The 10,237-nt window shown below is 36.5% G+C and overlaps 1 long non-coding RNA gene across 1 annotated transcript in view; it reads left to right on the top strand.

Moving 5' to 3' along the window:
* The window catches only part of LOC118764721, a 15,607-nt gene extending 5,601 nt beyond the window's left edge, over positions 1-10,006 (top strand). Inside the window, exon 3 of the long non-coding RNA XR_005000525.1 lies at positions 9,975-10,006. This is a non-coding gene — a long non-coding RNA (uncharacterized LOC118764721). The remainder of the gene's footprint in view (positions 1-9,974) is intronic.
* The last annotated feature ends 231 nt before the right edge of the window (positions 10,007-10,237 follow it).

Raw genomic sequence — 10,237 nt, 5'->3', positions numbered from 1 at the left:
ATGTAGTTATATGCCTAATAACAGTGGATTTAAATCTCACAGTTCCACAGCTGTCAGTTTTGAGTAAGGTAACTCACTGCCACTGAGAGACAGTTAAATTATGGTTTAATCAGTCCCATTTTATTGCTTCTAATGAAGTTATATAAATATGACAGGTGTTTAAACTGTCTAATGTATCCAATAAATTTAATTAATTTATAAATGCAGTAATGGGTAAAATCGATGGATTTATCCCACAGTAAAGTTTCGGATAAAAGACTGTACACTGAAATTAAGCATATTTAGGAAATTATGTATTTAAGGTGCTTTATTTATATTCACAGATTAGAAGAAGAAGACTAAGTATCAGAGTCATTTCTTGGATTTGTGAGCTCCTAATCCATCAAATCAAGATAAACAGAGCCTGAAGACTGAGAGTGAGAAACCATTGATACTCTACATGATATATTAACTCATGTTGCTTTATAATACAAATACACTGCTCTATATTTCTGCATTGAATGGAATATATTTTTTGATGTTTTAGATATCTATGATACAACATATATATATATATATATATATACATATACATATATATATACATACATACAAAATTTCTATAATTATAAGCAGAGGATTTGATAAAGACATTTAAAAAGCATGACAGAAGAATAACTGTAGAAATGAACTTATCAGTAATAGCCTATCTCGATGTGATGTTGAACCTAACAACTAGGAAAAACTAGCCCTAGAGAAAGCCTAACACGATACCATCATACATAAATTCAAATCACCCACTATATGTAATAAAGAACCCTATTAGAAACTTCATCAAGGGAATTTAGAAAATTCCATTTGATAAAGAAATGTTCTATATCAAAGCCCTAAAATCAAACAGGTTTAATGAAAAGTTGCAATACATACGAAAAACATCATAGACAGACACCAAACACAAAAAGAACTAATAAAAGGAACATCATCTGGTTTAACCCACTCTTCAGCCTGAATGTAGCAATGAATAACTTTCTAACACTTATCAGCAAACACTTCACAACAGAACACTAATATGGAAAACCATTTTACAGAAATATATAAAATGAGCTACAGCTGTACATAAAATGTGAAACACATCATACAGTCACCAAACAATAACACTCCTAGAAACACACAACACAAAGCTGCTGAAAACCTATACAACAGCCCAAGAGTAGGACATGCCTGTTACATTGAAACTGTTTACAAAAATCTATAGTCTATAATGCAACAGTTTCACAAGAATAACAGGCAAAAAGAAACTACATCAGAACTACTAGAGGAATCTTCAAAGGTATAAAAGACATAAACACACTTTCTAGACTATATTCAAAAGAAACAAGTGCATCTGTTCAAACTCCACTGGGAGTTAAGAAAAACAGCATTACCATAACATCTTTTAACAACTCGACACATTAACCCTTAAATGGCAGAAAAGGATTGTATGAATGTATGTGTCCCAAATGGACAGAAAACAAAAATATATCTCTTTTTCTTAAGGGCAGTTTATATACTTATTTCTACTTTAAATAAGTACAAAATCTATAATTTTTAGTCTCTTGCACAATAAAATTCATAATCTCATTATCAAAAAGTGCCATAAAATATTTGCTTTCCTTTGTTGATGGTCATATCCATGTAAAATTTTTGAAACATGAATTCATGATGTCCGTTATTCTTGAATGAAATATCAATTGATGATGTCAGCTAATTAAGGGTTAAAAAACCCTCATCTGTAAAGCACCATTCATTATGGATATATTTGCTCACAATAGATATTTTCATAATTAGATTTACAGCAAATCATTCATGATTAACCTTTCCCAAAATAACATTCACCCTCTTACAATACACTTTTCCATACAAAAAAGGAAAAAAGAAATGAAAACATGCCCTATCACCAACCACCAATAAATCATAAACAATCAATAACACACCCTCCCAACACCAACTGCAGAAATACAAAAAAGTCACATCACACAAATGATGAACTAAACAACCAATGAAGACACCCAAAAGACAACACCACTCAGTAAATGTGAAACACAAACCAATAAACAAATACAAGCATCATGCAGTGTGCACCACATTCACCATCAATACCAAGTTGTAATAGATCTCACCTGATGATCACAATGACATGAAACTCAAGCTGCATCAAACACTCATTTTCAATAAAACCATATTGACTACAATGTACTCTTCACTCCTCTTTCATTTGTCCAACATAATACAACATACTTATGTGCATGTGTGTGTGTGTGTGTGTGTGCACGTGTGTGTGCATGCACGTGTGTGTGCGTGCATGTATGTGTGCATGTATTGTTTTGTATTTGGTCTGTTTCAAATTTCACCATTCCAAAAATAAATTCTTCTTGACATGTAAAAACACCCAGTAAACTCTATAAAGTGGTTTGCATTAGGAAGAGCATCCAGCCAAAATAGAGAATGGGAGCCTAGGCAGCTCTCTGGCTGGCCAGCTCCAGTCAAACTGTCCAGCATGGAAAATAGACTTTAAATGATGATAATGATATATTTCTTTACCTGTATACATACATACATACATACATACATACATACATACATACATACATACATACATACATATATATATATCATCATCATCATCATCATCATCGTCGTTTAGCGTCCGTTTTCCATGCTAGCATGGGTTGGACGGTTCTACTGGGGTCTGTGAAACCAGATGGCTTCATCAGGCCCAGTCAAATCTGGCAGTGTTTCTACGGCTGGATGCCCTTCCTAACGCCAACCACTCCGTGAGTGTAGTGGGTGCTTTTTACGTGCCACCCGCACAGGTGCCAGACAGAGCTGGCAAACGGCCACGAACGGATGGTGCTTTTTATGTGCCACCGGCACAAGGGCCAGGCGAGGCTGGCAACGGACACAAAATGGGGCGGTGCTGGCAACGGTCGCGAAACGGAAGGTTCTCTTACATGTCACCGGCACTGGAACACATCTGCAATTTCCATTGATCGATTTCCATTCTGATCCTCACTTGCCTCAACGGGTCTTCACAAGTAGAGTTTCGACATGCCACCGGCACTGGTAACACATCTGCAATTTCCATTGATCGATTTCCATTCTGATCCTCACTTGCCTCAACGGGTCTTCACAAGTAGAGTTTCGACATGCCACCGGCACTGGTAACACATCTGCAATTTCCATTGATCGATTTCGATTCTGATCCTCACTTGCCTCAACAGGTCTTCACAAGTAGAGTTTTGTGTCCCAAGAAGGGAAGGTATGCATTCGTAGGCTGGCTCCATCCCAAGTAGAAGGCCACGGGTTATGGACTCACTTGTCCTGCCGGTCTTCTCGCGCACAGCACACTTCCAGAGGACTCGGTCTCTAGTCATTTCCTCAGTGAGACCTAAAGTTCGAAGGTCGTGCTTCACCACCTTGTCCCAGGTTTTCCTGGGTCTGCCTCTTCCACAGGTTCCCTCAACCGCTAGGGTGTGGCACTTTTTCACACAACTATCTTCATCCATTCTCGCCACATGACCATACCAGCGCAATCGTCTCTCTTGCACACCACAACTGATGCTTCTTAGGTCCAGCTTTTCTCTCAAGGTACTTACACTCTGTCAATTATGAACACTGACATTACACATCCATCGGAGCATACTGGCTTCATTTCTTGCAAACTTACGCATATCCTCAGCAGTCACGGCCCATGTTTCACTGCCATGTAGCATGGCTGTTCGTACACACACGCATCATAGTCTGCCTTTCACTCTGTGCGAGAGGCCTTTTGTCACCAGCAGAGGTAAGAGCTCTCTGAACTTTGCCCAAGCTATTCTTACTCTAGCAGTTACACTTTCAGCACACCCGCCCCCGCTACTGACTTGGTCACCTAGGTAACGGAAACTATCAACTATTTCTAGTTTTTCTCCCTGGAAAGTGACGGAAGTTGGTCTCAGAGCATTTTCAGTGTTTATTGTTCCTGAGCATCTGCCACATACAAAAACCATCTTCCTAGTTAGCCTTCCTTTGACATTGCTGCACCTCTTATGTGTCCATAGCTTACACTTGGTGCATCTTATAGAGTTTCTAAACCTACACCTTTTCTACAGATCGAGCAGGGCCATCTACCTGAAGGCGTTTGTGATTTGTCTACCTTCCTACTGATTACGACTTTGGTTTTAGCTAGATTGACTCTGAGGCCCTTCGATTCTAATCCTTGTTTCCACACCTGAAACTTCTCCTCCAGTTCTGATAGCGACTCAGCAATTAGAGCAAGGTCATCAGCATAGAGGATCTCCCAAGGGCATCCTGTCTTGAATTCCTCCGTTATTGCCTGGAGGACTATGATAAATAGGAGGGGGCTGAGTACTGAGCCTTGGTGGACCCCTACCTCTACCCGGAATTCTTCACTGTACTCGTTGCCAACCCTCACCCTACTAGCAGCGTCCCTATACATGGCCCGCACATTAATTTAGGGTAGAAATTGATATTTATCAATTAAGACCAGTGGTCTAGCATATTAAAAAAGAATCCGAAGATTAAATATTTATATATACCAATTAGGACTGAACACGAAAGTGGACAGTCAACATGCTAGATATAGACGTCAAATAATCTTTTGTGGAGAATGGCAATTTGACGTCTATATCTAGCATGTTGACTGTCCACTTTTCGTGTTCAGTCCTTAATGGTACATATATATATATATATATATATATATATATATATATATATATATATACACACTCATATTTACTTATATATCCTTATATATTCCTATATAAATACCTACACCCACACACACACACATGCACTTACAAACATAATTTCCGTGTTTGTATGCAAAATATGCATAATTTTTATGTTTGTATGCAAAATATCAGACAAAGAGAAAAGTGTGTGCGTGTATATATATATATATATATAGGTGAGGATGGATGTATAAATATATACACATGCATGAACTGATAATTCACTTGAATACAGATAATATATTTTCAGTTCCTATCAATCCACTTAATTCAAAGTCTTACATTAATTACAGTATTAAATTTACCATTAAATCAAAACTATGCCAAATATGGAAGGATTCTTGAATTTCACAAGTTTTTACTTATCAAAGGTTAATAAACAAACATCATCTATGGGGAAGTTGTAAACATTTGAATGTAGAGATAGAAAAATAGAATTGTAGATTTTGTAAAGAGATTGGTAACCATGCTTCTACTTACTACAAAGTAGTCAAGGTAAGTGAGAAATGAAAGTTACAGAACAGCAACTACTTTCTTGTAGCATGTGTGTGTGTGTATATACATATATATGAACACATATACATCTATATACATGAGTGTGTAGTTGTGATACCTGTGCCGGTGGCTCGTAAAAAGCACCATCCAAACGTGGCCAATACCAGAGCCGCCTTGACTGGCTTCTGTGCCGGTGGCACATAAAAAGCACTCATGGAGTGGTTGGCGTTAGGAAGGGCATCCAGCTCTAGAAACACTGCCAGATCAGACTGGAGCCTGGTGCGGCTTCCTGGTTTCTCAGACCTCAGTCGAACCGTCCAACACGTGATAGTCGGTTGATGCAAGGTCTGATGAATATGGTGGCTGACAGAATACTTCCAAGTTCAGTTGCTGTAACTTGAGTAGTATTCTTTGTGCAACATGTGGTCAAACATTATCTTGTAAGAGAATTAGCCCATCAATCTTGGTTGTTTAATTGGAAGTTCACTCGTCATTTCATCCAGTTGATTGATGTATACATCTGCTGCAATTGACTTACCAGCATCATGAAGTTGTAGTGGATGACACCAGTGCTGGACCACCAAACAGATACCATTAGCTTTTTTGGGGGAATTTTCTTTTTTGGATCGTGTTTTGGTATTTCGTCTCTATCCAACAATTGTGCATAACACTTGCTATTGTTGAAAAGAATCCATTTTTCATCACACATAACAATACAATGCAAAAATGGTTCGCTTTTATGCCATGACAGTAAAGAACAGCAAGTTTCAAGACAATGTGTCATTTGATGCTTGTTCAGTTCATGTGGTACCCATTTGTCCAGCTTCTTTACCATCCCAATTTGTTTGAGATGGTCCAATACAGCTGGAATCAAAACCTCAAACCTTGCTGCTAACTCACGCATAGTTTGAGATGTATCTGCTTCCATTGCAGTTTCCAGCTCATCATTATCCACCTTGGTCCCAGGTCCACCACGGGTCTGATTTTCAAGAGTAAAGTCACCAGACTGGAACTTCTCAAACCATCGACGTATATTTGCCACATTTTCCCCAAACACCTCAGCTGATGTTTCGAGCTGTCTGGGACGCATTGGTTCCACGATGTAAATCATAAACAACACAAATTTTTATCTATTCATGGGTTCACAAAAACTGATTTACAAGAGAAAACTTACAATATAATCAGACACCATGAATTGCATTTCAAAAAAGTGATGATGTAACTCTTCAATGTTGTAAAACAAAGAATTGCTATGAAAAAACATTAGAGTTAATGACTGTCAAACTTGATGCATAAGAAAATCGAACATTTCATTCTTAATGACTTGATATATATATATATACATATTGTTACTCTTCTATTAATGTAAAATCAACAAAAATATCTGCCATCCAGTGAGCGATATCATTTATATATAACATTTATATATATATGTATGTGTGTGCGTGTGTGTGTGTGTGGTGTGTGTGTGTGTGTGTGTGTGTGTGTGTGTGTGTGTGTGCGTGTGTGTGTGTGTATAAATGTTGCATGAGGTAATTTGTTCAGTTCTTCCCCATCAGAATTTATGCAACCCTCTCAAATTCCTTCTACTTCCCCATGCATGGGTATGGTTTTTGTTTTATAATTATGTGTTTTCAAATTCTATCTCACTCTGTGGCACCTTGAGTGTGTGTTTTCTACTGTAATCTCAGAAGCTGTTTGGAATCCCATTGTGTGTGTGTATCATATATACACACACACACATTCATCCCTCCATACATGCATACATAGGCATGCATGCAAGCATACACACATGCATACATCATTATCATCATTATCACTGTTGTCATTGCTTTAACACCCAGTTTCTATGCTTGCTTGGCTCAGGTGTAAGTTGTGGAAGCAGATTTTTCAATAGGTAGATGCTTTTCCTGTCACCAACCTTCATCTGTTTTCAAGTATGGTAATATTTCCTATTGTCCTTTGAACAGCAAAGAGCTCAACAGCTGGATATGCTTTTGCAGAGAATTTTAAACAAATGACGCTAGTTTTTGTATATCAGTGGACTTTTGTTTCCACTCAATATGTAGATACTGTCATGTCTAGTAGCCACATATCTCTACTACTGCAAGACTTCTCTTTCTGTTCCTCTATCATACACTAACCCCTCATCGCCCAGCACAAAGCCACCCCACTCAGTTGAGGAATCTTGTCTGGCAAGTTACTTGGTACCCTCGCTAGTGCTGCTCCCATGTAAAATGTACTCAGTACATTCTGTGAAGTGGCTGGCATTAGGAATGGTTAGAAGATTCAGCCTCCAACTGGGCCTTTCCTGATACCCTTAAAGCCAGGAACTTTTCAGCACCCCCTCGTATATTGAAGTGGTCTTACAGAGCTGGAGAACTCTCCCTACCCTGTAGTTCTCAGATGGATGTCAAAGAAGGCCCTGGACTGCATGAAAGATTCTGCTACTTTATTTACTGCTGAATCTGACACCCCTGGCCTTCTCCTTCCCCAAGGTACTCACAAGGCAGTTAGGGTACACATAAATGCATATGGGTACACATGCAGCTGCCCAATCGATATTGTCTAAAGTTCAAGGAAAGAACACAGTTTCAGGGTTAAAGAATGGTTCTTTTGTCAGTGGTAAGAAATTAGAAAAATACAAGCACAAGAACGTATATCACAAGATAACTGGAAATTAACTGGAAAAGAATGCCAATATTTTGGAACTATTTCTGATTTTGTAAAATCAGAATTGCTTTAACATATAGGCATACATACACACATCATCATCATCATCATCATCATCATCATCACTATTTTCACTTCCTTATTTTTCATGCTTATAGATATATTAATATATATGTGTCTATGTATATATATATGTATACATATATATATGCTTATAAATATATATATATATATATATATATATATCTATATGTATGTATCTACGTATGTATATATGATGTATGTATATATGTATATATATATATATATATATATATATATATATATGTATGTATGTATGTATATATGTATATATGTATGTATACATACAAAGATGTATATACATATAAATATGTTTGTGTGCGTGTCTGTGTGTGTGTGTGTGTGTGTACATACAGCACAAGGCAATTGGTAATTAAATGGAAGAGAATTCCAATATTTTGGAACCATATCTAGTTTCAGAAAATTAAAATTGCCTTCTCTCTCTCTCTCTCTCTATATATATATATATATATATATATATATATATATATTTCTTTTTGTGTTGTTCTTGTTTTTAATATTGAAGACATCGTAAAAGGCAAATGGAATTGAATTACTTGAAAGACATAAGCTAAGTTTTAAATATCTAACATTCCTGATGTTAGATATGTCTTTTAACAGAGATTGTATTCCTCGCTTATTTGCTCTTGATAATGAACAAAGAAAATTGGTACAGCGCCAAGGAAGAATTCGAAAATTGGCAATGCTGGACACCAATCACAATTGCATTTAGTGAATGTTTACAGATTACAGCTTTCTAGAACTAGTTGTAATTTATTGGTGTTTGTTCTTTTGGTATCAATAAAGAATTACAGAATCACACAATGGAATCTGCTGTTATTAAAGACAGAGCAAGGATCTGACTATAACATTGCTGTTTGTTCTGTTGATGCTATCAAACAAAATTGGTGTAATTTGGATTTCAAGGATTTCATGTAGAGATTGCATTACAAGAATCTATAAATGTTTGAAATCTTCCAGAGATGGAAATCTTACTGACATGTAAAATATTATGTTTTGTTTAACCATTTTATAACCATGTTTTTGAGGAAAAACTGGCTTTAGGCACCGAATAATTATTTAAAATAAATGAGTATTTGGAAAGATTTACTAAACTAACTTCTCAATCATTATATTTTATCAGTCTTTTTTGCTGAGCTGTTAAGTTATGGGGATGTAAGCACATCAACATTGGTTATCAAGCAGGGGTGGTGATGGGGCAAACACTGACAAAAAGACTTACACACACACACACACATAACAGGGTTCTTTCAGTTTCTGTCTACCGAAGAAGCTTGCTTCCCAACTATATGGTTCCGGGTTCAGTCCCACTGAGTGACACCTTGGGCAAATGTCTTCTATAACCTTGGACTGACCAAAGCCTTGTGAGTGGATTTGGTAGACGGAGTCTGAAAGAATCCCATTGTGTGTGTATATATATATATATACATATATATATATATATATATATATTGTCAATAAAAAGGGTAAAATTAATTAATTATTAATTAATTCGACCGAGCAGTGTTCGGTATGTAAAACGACCATTTACGGTATATTTGAAATATTACTTTATAAAAATAGGGTAAAGTAAAATAATTTACTTTACCACACACCGAGCTTTTTAGAAATAGCAGCCAAAAATTGGGCTATTTCTTCTACTGCAAGAAAAATCTCCCAGACAATGCATACTCAGAAATAACTCACATAGGTATAAGGGAAAAACAATGAAAGACACATCCATACGAGATACCCGAGGACAAGCCTGTTTCTGGATTAGTTGACTAAACGCCAAGATTTCGTTCATTTCTGAGTGTGCATTGTCTGGGAGACTTTTCTTGCAGTAGAAGAAATAGCCAAATTTTTGGCTGCTATTTCTAAAAAGCTTGGTTTGTGGTAAAGTAAATTATTTTACTTTACCCTATTTTTATAAAGTAATATTTCAAATATATATATATATACATATATATATAGAGAGAGAGACAGAGACAGAGAGAGAGGAGGAGGAGGAGGAGGGCAACGATGATGATGTCTCTGAAGGATTTCAGGATTACTTGCAGAAATTTGAGATTCAACTCTGGGGAAATTGTTTATAGGTTTAAAAAAAAATCTCTATTATTATAGGTATTGTTTTTGTTACATAGATCAGTTTTCTTTTATGTCAATTTTAAATTAATTTAAGGCTATTAACATTATGCATCAAATTACATGACGATGATGATGATGATGATTACAAA

This window comes from Octopus sinensis, linkage group LG9 (genome assembly GCF_006345805.1).
Source record: "Octopus sinensis linkage group LG9, ASM634580v1, whole genome shotgun sequence".
NCBI lineage: Eukaryota > Metazoa > Mollusca > Cephalopoda > Octopoda > Octopodidae > Octopus > Octopus sinensis.
Note: the sequence above shows the minus strand (reverse complement) of the source record. Positions and strands in the feature narration are given on the sequence as shown.